Source organism: Schistocerca nitens, chromosome 2, assembly GCF_023898315.1.
Source record: "Schistocerca nitens isolate TAMUIC-IGC-003100 chromosome 2, iqSchNite1.1, whole genome shotgun sequence".
Lineage (NCBI taxonomy): Eukaryota > Metazoa > Arthropoda > Insecta > Orthoptera > Acrididae > Schistocerca > Schistocerca nitens.
This window is the reverse complement of record NC_064615.1, coordinates 542,629,200-542,643,226: the sequence shown is the minus strand read 5'-3', so window position 1 is coordinate 542,643,226 and position 14,027 is coordinate 542,629,200.

Sequence of the window (14,027 nt, the reverse complement as noted above, 5' to 3'; positions counted from 1 at the left end):
TCTTTACTTTCTTTATTCCTCAACTAGAGACCTGCTGCCTGTTATTATCTAGCAGGTCGTACGTTGTGTGATTTTACATGTTATATCATAAAAATTCAGTTTTATTACTAGTACATCGTTTTTTGTTGTTGAAAATTTTACAAAAGGATAAATTTAAAAAATATCTAGTTTAAACTTGTTGCTAACTTAGAAAATGATAATAAATAAGATACTTAACAGGTTGTAGATGTATTTTAAATTAAAACTGTATTTAATGGAAGAAGCAAGAGATGGAAATTTGACTTACATATGATGTGACAGTTCTTCACTTTATACCTTCTGCTTGCATAATTACGTCTGTTACATATGTTGTCTTGACAGTGGTAATAAATTTCATGTATTGATTAGTTAGGTTATAGCGTGTTTCCTAACTTAAGGTAACAGTGGAGATTGGGAGTCGATTTAAACTGTCACTGTCAGCTACATCACGTGCTAGGGCTCGGTAAAACTGCGAGCCAGTCACACCTGATGCAGCGAAAGAAGAAGAAATGTCACGTCTTCAGATATTGTTACATGCTACGATATGGTATAACAAACAGCTGCACAGAGATATTTTTTTTTTTTTTTTTTTTTTTTTTGAGACTGATTCGAACTAATGTGGTGGAACCTTCGCTTACTTCTGTTATGTTTGTGTGTTTGTCTCGTCTTCACTTCTTGTGTATGATATTTTGCAACACCTCGGTTCCGAGAGTTCCGGAACGTGTACAGAAAACTGGAATACAGATCAACATAAACATCATTTCCGCCCTTCTTATTGCTCATGAAAACCACACATTACATGTTGTACCACCATACAGCGAGACCTCCAGAGGTGGTGGTCCAGATTGCTGTACACACCGGTACCTCTAATACCCAATAGCACGTCCTCTTGCACTGATGCATGCCTGTATTCGTCGTGGCATACTATCCACAAGTTCATCAAGGCACTGTTGGTCCGGATTGTCCCGTTCCTAAACGGCGATTCAGCATAGATTCGGCGTAGATTCCTCGTCCATAAACAGCCCTTTTCAATCTATCCCAAGCATGGTCGATAGGGTTCGTGTCTGGACAACATCCTGGCCACTCTAGTCGAGCGATGCCGTTATCCTGAAGGAAGTCGTTCACAAGATGGGGGCGCTAATTGTCGTCCATGAAGACGAATGCCTCGCCAATATGCTGCCGATATGGTTGGACTATCGGTCGGAGAATGGCATTCACGTATCGTACAGCCGTTACGGCGCTTACCATGACCACCAGCGGCGTATGTCGGCCCGACATGATGCCACCCAAAAACACCTTGCTGAACTCGCTGGACAGTGGAGATGGTATCTAAGGCGTTCAGGCTGACCAGGTTGCCTCCAAACACGTCTCCGACGATTGTCTGGTTGAAGGTATATGCGACACTCATTGGGGGAGAGTCCTCAGCGGTCAATTCGGCATGTTGTTGGGCCCATCTGTACCGCACTGCTAGGTGTCGTGGATGCAAAGATGGACCTCGCCATGGACGCCGGGAATGAAGTTGCTCATCATGCAGCCTATTGCGCACAATTTGAGTCGCAACACGACGTCCTGTGGCTGCACAAAAAGCATTATTCAACATGGTGGCGTTGCTGTTAGGGTTCCTCCGAGCCATAATCCGTAGATAGCGGTCATCCACTGCACTAGTAGCCCTTGGGCGGCCTGAGCGAACAATGTCATCGACAATTCCTGTCTCTCTGTATCCTCTCCATGTCCGAACAACATCGCTTTGGTTCACTCCGGGACGACTGGACACTTCCCTTGTTGAGAACCTTTCCTGGCTCAAAGTAACCATGCGGTAGCGATCTAACCGCGGTATTGACCGTTTAGGCATGGTTGGACTACAGACAACACGAGCTGTGTACCTCCTTCCTGGTGGAATGACTGGAACTTATCGGCTGTCGGACCCGCTCCGTCTAATAGGCGCTGCTCATGCAAGGTTGTTTACATCTTGGGCGGGTTTAGTGACATCTCTGAACAGTCAAAGGGACTGTGTCTGTGATACAAGATCCACAGTCAACGTATATCTTCAGGAGATCTGGGAACAGAGGTGATGTAAAACTTTTTTGATGTGTGTAGCATCCGATTCCGTGTCTTTGCTCGTGTCTGTGTCGTTCACAGTGTACCGCTGATATGTCCAATGGGGAGACTGTCTTAGTCTAGCGTATGATCTCTCCTGTTTGTATGCCCCATATAGTGCTGCGATGTTGTTTATAGAGTTCCAATCATCTTGGATACGTATTATTTGTCCTATGTCCCGGTTTATTATTCTCGGTCTCATGTGTCGTAGGGCATCGCAGATGACCACTATGTGTTCAGGTGTGCCATTCTCACCACAAGCACAAGTGCGATTCTGTTTTATGCCAAACCTGTGGTGATGCACACGACACGGGCCATTGCCAGTGAGAAAGGGCACCATCCCGCATGTTGGGATTTATGTACTTCAAACTCATCCGCTCTCGTGTGCTGGGGAAGAAAGAGTAGACTCGTCTTCCCGTATCAGTTGTGTTAAATTCTGTCTGCCATGTATCAATGCTCCACTTGTTTAATTTCCGTTTTTCAGTTATGTCTTGTCCAATTATTTCTCTTATTTTCTCGCGTCTTCCCCTCTTCAGCCAGTACGCAGCTGCTCTGTGGCGAATTTTAATGTGTATATGGAAAACACCCAGGACCACGCACAGGGCCTCAATCGAGGTCGTGCGGGAAGCCCCTGAGGTTGTGAATAGAACAGTCCTCTGGCTGCGCCTCACAGTGGTTTTATGCGTACCTAAGCATAATCGATATGCCCAAGCACTAGCCGCAAAACAAGTTATTGACTCAAAGAGTGCTGTCTTCATTGTCTGAAGGGGTAGTTTGTATCTCATAGTGTTCAGCCTTGCAAGTTTATTCGTCAGTTTCGCGGTTTTGTTAACCGTCAGTGTGGCATGTTCGTTAAACTGTAAATATTTGTCAACATGAACGTCAAGGTATCTCGTACAGCTTTCCTTTTTATAGATATGTTGTTTAACTTTATAATTGGATTTCTTTTCAGCGTGCCTCTTAGAAGTAGGTTAACATTTTTGTTTATTGCTATTGTGAGTTTGTTGTTCGTGAAAAATTCACCGATGAAGGCGAGGAGCCGCGTGGCTTTACTCTCTAATTGGGACCTGGAATTTGCAGGTACCATGACCATACGGTTATCAGCGTACGCAATCAACCAGTTAGTCGTGTTGTTGTCTTCTAGTGCATTCAGTAGTGATCCAATGGCTATGTCCCAGAAAATCGGTCCGCGTATGGATCCTTGCGGACAACCCTTTGTTACCCTCTTTATAACCTTCTGGCTACCAGTCTTCCATTCCACTATCCTGTTTTTACAATAATCTCTAAGGCTGCTGTATAGAGCCAGTCTCTCTTAAGTCTTGCAAACAGCGCCGGCCAGCAAAGGTAGTGAAAGCACCCGCTATGTCAATTAAGATTGCTATTATGTATTTGTCATGTATTGTCTGTGTCATTTCTATGGCCCTATTTACTGCTTCGTCGGTGGATTTATGTGGTCGAAAATCAAACTGATGTGGGCTAAGGCCGAAGAGCTATCGGTGCGACTGAAGTCTGTCGCAGAGCCATCTCTCCCGTACCTTTGCCAGAATGTTAATGAGGCATATCGGTCTGTATGTCTTAGGGTCAGTCGGGTCTTTGTCCTCCGCTTCCTTGATTGCAACTGCATTTGCCGTCTTCCATATATTCGGTATTCGTCCATCTAGTCGAGCATCATTCAGTAAGTCAGTCAGATAAGGCACGGTAAGTGGGGCATCTCTTTTGATGGTTTGGGGATGGATGTCATCAGGTCCCGAAACCTTTTTGTTCTTTATTTTGTGTATTGCCAGTGCAGCTTTGTTGCGAGCAGAGGGGATGGTGATACCTTCGTTTGCGTATTTGGCGTAAAGTAGTCTGCGAAGGGCGGTGTGAGGTTGATTGCCGTGAGTGTGGTCATCGTGAGGAAGTAGTTTGTGAGGAGATACTGTGCTGTGCATCTCCAGACTCTTATGCTAGTATCATCTGGTTTCTTGAGTATTGATAATACTGTAGAAGTCTTTATGAGTTCAGTCTGGAGTTTAAACGGTCCCCCCAGCTGTTGTTCTGTAAATCTGTCCTAACATATGAGCCCCAGTGGTTTTTCCTGGTATTATGTAGTTCATCTTTGTATCGCGTTTTAGCGTCGTGATAATGTTGAAGTCTAATGTCTCTTTCCTGTGCTGTCTTTGATTTTTGGTAATATCGTCGTTTACCACGAGTGTCTTTTCTTAGTCTTGTTAATAGTGCTGAGCAAGGTGCTCTTTGTTTGGGGGCGTGGTGTGCTACAGGTATTGCTGTAGTTTGTGCTCTCTGTAAGCCGTCTGTAAGAACGTGAGTACTGTAATTTACGCTACCTTGGGTGCCACATAGAGGAAACTCTAAATCATTTGCCTTAATTTTTGCCAGTTTGCTTTACCTAACAGCTACCTTGGGTGTTGTAATGCTTCAGTGTTTGTTTTAGTGTATATAATTATTGCGTTATGATGCCAGCAAGTGGCGTGAAAGTTCGCTATTCTTTACCGAGGAATTATTCCAAGGCAGTGTAGATGATATGGTGATCAGGGACGATTTTAATTGTACACAATCTCCCAAGGACCAAATTCGTCACTGTTCACCATACGCAGAAATCGGCGCTCATTTGCGAGTTCGGTTTAGTAGACGCTTGGGACACCATTTATGCTAATAGACCGTGTTTCATGCTCTTCACATTCGTCTAACAGAACTGACAGGATATATACCTGCTTCTCTCTCAGGGATGCGGACATGGTAGGTGAGTTGTGGCCAGCAGCATTTAGTAATCACACTGCTTACATCTGTACCATCACGCTTGGACGCCAACGGGTGTGGTGCAGCAGTAGCCCATGGAAATTTAGCACCGCTCACCTGACCTCGCCGGGATGTCAAGCGGTTATGGGAGACACGAGGAGACTATGCCTACGACGACAAGGAGCATATACGTCTGCTTTACAGTGATGGCCAGACTCTCCCAAGACGAGCCTTCGACGCACGTAGAAGACGGTTAGTAGGAAGTTGCGGCATGGAGGTTCAAATGGTTCAAATGGCTCTGAGCACTATGCGACTCAACTGCTGTGGTCATCAGTCCCCTAGATTTAGAACTACTTAAACCTAACTAACCTAAGGACATCACACACATCCATGCCCGAGGCAGGATTCGAACCTGTGACCGTAGCAGTCGCACGGTTCCGGACTGCGCGCCTAGAACCGCGAGACCACCGCGGCCGGCGCGGCATGGAGGCACAGCAATACAAGTTCTACTACGCTATCCTCAGGAAGTGTTGGGTTATGAACCCAAACACCAAACCGCTAGATGACTGTCAACCGAGCAAAAGCAAAGATTGTGACGTTGACGCGTCAGCACTTGGAAGGGACCATCTTTCATACAAGTCAAGGAATCGCCAACGAACGGCCCTCCATGTACCATAAAGCCATGGAACGAAAGCGCAGAGAGAGGACTTTCATCCATGAGGTGAAGATAGATGATGACATCCGACACATGACTCAACGAGCCATAAGCAATGCATACTTGACGCATTTTTCTCACCTGTACGCAGTAAGAGATCTTATCCAGAGATCATTGCTGCTGTCGCTGGTTTGACGCACGCACGGTTACTCCGATACTTCTACTGCTAGAACCGTTGACTGAAGAAGAAGTGTTGGGTGCCATAGGAAAAGGAGCACGCAATAAGACACCAAGACCGGATGGGTTACCCCTGGACTTTTGTAGGACGATCCATCGGCTATTGGTGCACTATTGGACTACGTATGTCAAGAGCTTGTGGCGCCAGAGGTGCAACTTCAGGCTGCCTTTGTGTAATCATCCAGATACGCAAACCTCGCGGAGGATCACGTATTACCGACTACCGACCATTAACTTTGCTGACATGTGTTATGAAAATCTTCACACGCCTATTGGCAGCTTGAATTCGGCGTACGACGTCTCATATCCTGCCAATGGATCAGGCATCGATGAACAGGGTGCATAATATCCGCGCCGCCCTCTGCCGCTACAGGGACCTGACTGCTCTCGCTAAGGTGCGTCGTGTTCCGGGAGCCGTGGCTGTAATAAACTTTAGTCAAGTATTTGATCGCGTCAGTCATTTGTACTTGACAGCTGTCCTTCAGAATATGCATTACCCGGAAGTGTTCGTCGAGATCCTGCTCCGTCCCCGACGTGACTCAACATCGAAAGTGCTTGTCAACGGTAGATTGTCGAGTACCTTGCAGATCTGCCTCTCTGTTACACAGGGGTGCCCCTTACCGACGATTGTGCTTCAGCATTAGAACCGTTTTGTGCGGTCTGTGACAACGCCTTACTGGGTTGTCTCTAGATGCGTTGCGTATGTCGATATCTGACGCTAACTCTTCGTGACGAACATGATGCCCGCAGACCCATGAGTAGGTTAGCCACTTATGGTGAAGCTTCGGGGAGCCGTGTAAATGTACAAAACTCGGTGGTCTTGAATATTGGCACTGGGATGAGACCTGCAAGCGACGCCCCACTCTGTCTGTGCGATAAAATCCGCTGTCTTGGTATCGACTCATCTCACGCATGACGACCCTTAATTATCGGAGCCTCTAGCAACATATCCTAGCTGGACACGTGGAGCATCGTGCTTTGGACCTTTATCAACAAACCGAACGTATAATGTCTGTCGGGCATCACGGAATCCGCAACTAGCGCAAACGCTACCGATGCCTAAACACATACATCGGAGTTCTTGGAGGCATTCGGTTCATTTGTCATCGCTGGAATGATATTTAAGGTTCGGTACGACCCCCTCTCTCTTCCTAGAGAAAGTGGCAGACTTTGCCTTGTCAGTGCTCATGATCGAGCGGTGTCTCGATAAGTTTGTATGCACCTCAAGCTTTGGCAGCGATGCCCGAACAACCGCACAGGTTTAATGATGGAGGCTTAGCCACCGTCTTTCCTGGACCCTCCGGTGGCGCTTACTGAGATACCGGTGCCATTTTCATTCTTTGGGAGGTTTCATCTGAAGTAGAGCTACATTCAGGATGTTATCCCTGCCTCTCGCTCACCAACGCCAGTGACATTTCCCGCACCCTACTCAGCCGCCGGTCGGCTAATGTCGTCGAACTGGCGTGTCCAAACGTACCTTGCAAGGTAGTGCGGCGTACTGTCAGCGCGTTAACGCGAAATTCAGACGAACGTTCGATCTGGTAAGTGACGGTTAACAAAGAACAGATTAGTCGAGAGTCTCATAGGATCCACCTTGCCGATTCGACTTTATGAGTGAACTGCAACGTTCAGGATACGGACGAACACTGGTTATATTGTGGATCGGCGGAAGAGATATGGTATTTTGTGAGTCAAATATTGGTTCTCTTTTTACGGATGTCGTCCTCTTATGTCGATTCTTGCACTCTCCTCTAACTGGGTGCTGTTCATTAGCAGACCACGATTCAATGGTGTCACGTAAATCAGACGGATTGGAATTGGTGTCATGTGATTCATGGCCTTTTGGAAATATTTAAACGATCGTCATTGTGCTATTGTGAAGAACCCTAAGTAAAGCCAACTTCTTGCGGAGTATTTTCCACGATCAGCCCCGTAGCTGGATCATTCATGGCAGCAGATGTATTTGACATACTCACACATAGAAGTTTTAACACATAACGGATACCTAAACGACGTTATGAGAGGACATTCCATGAAGATCGGACGGTGGCGACCGAGGACTATCGATGCCTCATGTGCGTGTTCCAAAAATGTTACCTAGTGTTTGTTTCCTTTTTCTCACGCAACTAGTACATATTCCTTCTTTTAAAATCTTGGCGACAGAGAAAAGTCACCGAAAAGGCGGATTTATTTTTCCCACTAAATAAATGAATAATCTCCTGTGGACATTAACCCCTCCATTTCTTCCTATTTGGCTGCAGAGACAATGTGTCCAAGCCTCGTAAAATGACAACTGTTCACTTTGTACCCTGAAACATTCTCTGTTTTTTTTTAATCGTATGCGGTTTTGCAACAACAAAAATTTAGAGAGATATTCAATTATGAACTTGAACGTGTGTTATGTGACGTCCACCCAGACCAAATAACGACGACAATGACGAACGAAATGAAGAAGAAGAAAAACATGGTAAAGTGCCAGATCTAAAAATCAAATGGCTCAAATGGCTCTGAGCACTATGAGACTTAAATTCTGAGGTCATCAGTCCCCTAGAACTTAGAGCTACAGAAACCTAACTAACCTAAGGACATCACACACATCCATGCCCGAGGCAGGATTCGAACCTGCGACAGTAGCGGTCGCGCTGCTCCAGACTGTAGCGCCTACAACCGCTGGGCCACTCCAGCCGGACTAAAAAAAATAATAAAAGTAAAAAATAAAAAAGTCCTCGAGTTTTAATCGTCACTTATCACTTATTTCATCTTTTGATAATGTTTATTGATGTGAAATATGCTGACTTGAAACGTCGTTCGAATACTATGTCGAACTGAAGCTTCCCCTATAACGGGGTGGCTAAGTCATTCCTGAGGTCAGAGGAGCGCAACAGTATCCCACCTGTAACAGGATCATGCCTACTACGCTGAGGTGACACAAGGCATGGCATAGCGATATGCACACATACAGATGGTGGTAATATCGCATACACAAGGTATAAAACGGCAGTGCATCGGCGGAGCTTTCATTTGTACTCAGCTGATTTATGAGGAAAAGTCTGCAATGTGATTATGGTCGCACGACGGGAATTTACAGACCTTTAGTGCGGAATGGTAATTGGAGCTAGACGCATGGAACATTCCAGTCTGAAAATCGTTAGGGAATTCGATATTCCAAGATCCACAGTGTCATGAGTGTGCCGAGAACAGCAAATTCCACGCATTACCTCTCACCACGGACAAAGCAGTGGCGAAGTCATTCACTTAAGAAACGAGAGCAGTGGCGTTGTCAGTGCTAACAGACAAGCAACACTGCGTGAAATAACTACAGAAATCAATGTGGGACGTACGACGAACGTATCCGTTATGACAGCGCTGCGAAGTTTGTCGTTAACGGGCTACGGCAGCAGACGACATCGCTCGCAACGACTCTCCTGAGTTCGTGTCATATCGGTTGGACCCTACACTGGCAAACCGTGGACTGGTCAGATGAATCCCTTTTTCTGTTGGTAAGAGCTGACGGTAGCGTTCGAGTGTGGCGCGGATCCCACGAAGCCATGGACCCAAGTTGTCAACAAGGCACTGGAAAGCTGGTGGTGGTTCCATAATGGTGTGCGCTGTGTTTACATAGCAGAGACTGGGTTCTTTGGTCCAGCTGAACCTATGCCCTATGACTGACCATGTGCAGCTGTTCATGCAATTCATATTCCAACACAACGATGGAATTTTTGTGGACGAAAATGCGCCATTTCCCCGAGCCACAGTTGTTAGTGACTGACTTGAAGTACTTTCTGGATATTTCGAGAGAACTATTTGGCCATCCAGATCGCCCGACATGAATTCCATAGAATATTTATGGGATATAATCGAGAGGTAAGTTCGTGCACAAAATCCTGCACCGGCTACACTTTCGCAGTTATGGATGGCAATAGAAACAGCATGGATTACTATTTCTGCAGGGGACTTCCAACGGTTTTTTGAGTCCATGCCACATGAAGTTGCTGCACTGCGTTGGCAAAAGAACGTCCCACTCGATGGCGGGAGGTATCCCATCACTTTTATCACATTAGTCTTAAGCACTATGGTGTTCAAAAGAATCTTCGGATTGCTGACTGCTTTACTTTTTTACTTTACTGGTTGTTGCTCACTATAGGCAGCACATTTAAGTAAGTGTGAGGTGCCTTTTCTTTTGGACCTGTGGCCAATATTGTCCGAAACTTCTCATAAGCACAGAGGACGGTTATGCTGGTCATTGGTAGTTCCAATGTTACGCGGGTGGTGCAGCATCTCAGCAAAGTAGCACGCAGGTTCGGAATGAAAGCCAGTGTGCGCTCGATATGTTTGCCGGGAGATCTCGAGCGAGATGTAAAAACTGCTAGCGGCTGTTGAACGTATCGGATGCAGCCGGCTGCGAATAGTATCTCATGGCGGCGCAAATGACCTTTGCTATATGTGTTCAGTCACTATCCCCGGTTTCTAATGGCAAATGACCGAAATCGTGAACACTGTTAGCGTCGCACGATGGATGAAAACTTAGCTAGCGTTTTCAGTCTCGTACCGAGAACCGTTCGTGGTCCTTTGGTTTGGAGCCGAGTGGAAGCATTAAACCAGACGCTCCAAACTTTCTGCAAGAATTTCGGATGCGAATTTCTTGACCTTCACTATCGGTTCTAGGATTTTAAGTCGTCGTCGATTGGCCAGACGTGACTGCTCACGGTAAATGGCTACGCGATTAGCAGAATGCATGCGCTGTCTACATGGTTGTTGTTTATGAAAGATGATAAACTACACTCATGCTCATAAATTAAGGATAATTGCAGAATGCGGTGTCACACAACGTGGCACTACACAAAACTGGCGCTAATAGCATAGGCACATAGCGAACACACACGACACAGATCTGTAAGTCCACGGTATTGGTGATAAGTTGAGGAAACCGTCCCGAAACACATGTTAAAATAAAGGGAGCGAAAATTTACAACTTGCACATGTTAAAATAAAGGGAGCGAAAATTTACAACTTGCACAAAATACAGACTCGGGTTACAAAAGTCGAAGGACGTGATAGTTAAAACGGGACTGTGACACGGTGCAATGAACAAACAGTAAACAAAACTTAGTACAAATTTTGAAAGATAATTAAAATTCGCCAATAAGTAATTCTTTCGCAGACAGCAAAATAACTGAATGGTCAGTCGAACAGAATTAATAGTGTCTTGAAAAGAGTTATAAGATAAAAATCAATAAAAGTAAAGCGACAGCGTTGGAATGTAGCTGAATTACATCAGACGACGTAGAGGGGGATTAGATTAGTAAATAAGACACTAAAAGTCGTAGATGAGTTTTTATATTTGGCCAGTAAAATAACTAGTGGTGGCGCAAGTAGAAAAGATACGAAATGCGAACCGGCTATGGCAAGTGGAGCATTTATGAAGAAGATAAATTTGCTAACATGAAATACAAATTTAAATGTCAGAAAGTCTTTTCTGAAGAAACTTGTCCCGTCTGCAGGCTTGCGCAAAAATGAAACGTGGACAACAAACAGTTCAGGTAAGAAGAGAATAACAGTCTTTTAAGTACTGTGATACAGAAGACTGCTGAAGATTAGAAGAGTAGATCGACAACTAATGGAGGAATACTGTATCAGATTGGGGAGAAAAGAAATTTATGGCACAGATTGCCTGAAAGAAGGCGTCGGTTGGTAATAGATATCTTGAGACGTGAGGGGATCGTCAGTTTTGTAATGGAGGGAAGCGTGAGGAGTAAAAATTGTAGAAGGAGGCCTAGGGACGAATACATTAAGCAGGGTCAAATGGATATATGTTGCAGATGTTTAGCAGAGATGAAGAGGCTTGTACAGATTAGGCTACAAGACCTGCAGCGCCAGTAATAAAAACTTGGATGAACTGTAGTGTAAGACAGGAAAGAAATTTCAGCTTTAATGTTCGAGCAGACGCCGGAAAGGAGTGAAAGAAGGAAGCAGCAGGCCCTGCTATCGCGCAGGCAGGCGCGAAACAGCGTCCATGATTTAGAGGCGCCACTTTCCGCGCCAAATTGGGGCCGTCCTCCGGGGGGCGGAGCGTAATTTGGGACGTTATCGCGGGTCTTAAGTGCAGCCAGCAGGCTACGGAGCCACGAAACAACCTGTCCGGAGGCGCGGTGGGCCGGTCCGCCTCCTCCGTGGCGCGCTCTCCAATCGGAGGGATGCCTGCCCGTAGCGCACCCACCCAGACAAGATATCTTAACGAGAATCGAGCCGGCGCCGAGAGTTTGGCCAATTGGCGTGCAATCTTGCTGTCAGATCTACACCGCTGGACGGCTTACGGTGGCCTGGCGGACTTCCTGGGCCGAAGAGAAGCCAGAGCCGGCGGTAACCGCTGGGCTTATTAAATCACCACGGGCAAATCGCACCACAAGGTTGGCGATTATTTATTTCTGTATTAAATCAGGCTCCTACCGCAGCACGGCAATACTGTCGGACGCAGAGCCGTTAAACAGATGATATACGATGTTGTGCAAGAAATGGTATTAATACCAAGAGCTGTTAGAAAATTCTGGAACTTTCCTGTCCGTTACTTGAGAGAAGGTGAACTACATAGACAAGATCGCTTGTAAACAACCTTTATTGGCATATTATCGGCTTCGGTAAGTATGGTTAATATCTTCAGATAATTTTAGAAGAGCTCTTAATATAATTTCTTGCGTATTGTGGTGTGACATTTTGTTGCAGACACTCCTTGTTAAAGAAGATATGAGCGCGGATTCTTGCAGTTGTCTCCTGTAATGTATCCCCTATGTTATTCAATCTGTATATTGAGCAAGCAGTAAAGGAAACAAAAGAAAAGTTCGGAGTAGGTATTAAAATCCATGGAGAAGAAATAAAAACTTTCAGGTTCGTCGATGACACTGTAATTCTGTCAGAGATAGCAAAGGACTTGGAAGAGCAGTTGAACGTAATGGGCAGTGTCTTGAAAGAAGGGTATGAGATGAACATCAACAAAAGCAAAACGAGGATAATGGAATGTAGTCGAATTGAGTCGGATGATGCTGAGGGAATTAGATTAGGAAATGAGACACTTAAAGTAGTAAAGGAGTTTTGCTATTTGGGGAGCAAAATAACTGATGATGGTCGAAGTAGAGAGGATATAAAATGTAGACTGGCAATGGCAAGGAAAGCGTTTCTGAAGAAGAAAAATTTGTTAACTTCGAGTGTAGATTTAAGTGTGAGGAAGTCGTTTCTGAAAGTATTTATACGGATTGCAGCTGTGTATGGAAGTGAAACGTGGACGATAAATAGTTTAGACAAGAAGAGAATAGAAGCTTTCGAAATGTGGTGCTACAGAAGAATGCTGAAGATTAAATGGATAGATCACATAACTAATGAGGAAGTATTGAATAGAATTGGGGAGAAGAGGAGCTTGTGCACAACTTGACTAGAAGAAGGGATCGGTTGGTAGGACATGTTCTGAGACATCGAGGGATCACCAATTTAGTATTGGAGGGCAGTATGGAGGGTAAAAATCGTAGAGGGAGACCAAGAGATGAATACACTAAGCAGATTCGGAAGGATGTAGGCTGCAGTAGGTAGTGGGAGATGAAGAACCTTGCACAGGATAGAGTAGCATGGAGAGTTACATCAAACCAGTCTCAGGACTGAAGACCACAACAACAACAACAACAATGTGAGTAGCTTGTGTGCCTCCCTTAGTGCCTGACGTGGCACGGTATCATGTCGGTATTTCTGTTTAAATTACGACAACATGCAAGTCTCTATCTTACGTAGGAATTTTAATCTATTTTCTCTTTGATACCCTTGTACTTCATGTTTTCGCATTCAGGAAAGAGCCCGTATAGCGTGGTTTGACATTTAGGTTTCAGCTTTTTGCGGGCTGTTGTTGTCAGTTCCCAGATGTCTTCTAGAAATGGAAACTGCATGTGTGTGGCAACGTGTTGTTATCTGATACAAATGAAACACAAACATTTCGGTTCTTCAGGTGACTTACTTGAATAGCGTAACAACTGGAGTATTAGGTTCCAATGGGGGAAACCACATCCAGATTAGCAAAAGTCGTCGGCCGCCGTGGCCGAGCGGTTCTAGGCGCTTCAGTCCGGAGCCGCGCGACTGCTACGGTCGCAGGTTCGAATCCTGCCTCGGGCATGGATGTGTGTGATGTCCTTAGGTTGGTTAGGTTTAAGTAGTTCTAAGTTCTAGGGGACTGATGACCTCAAATGTTAAAAGTCCCATAGTGCTCAGAGCCATTTGAACTATTTTTTAGCAAACGTCTGCTCTG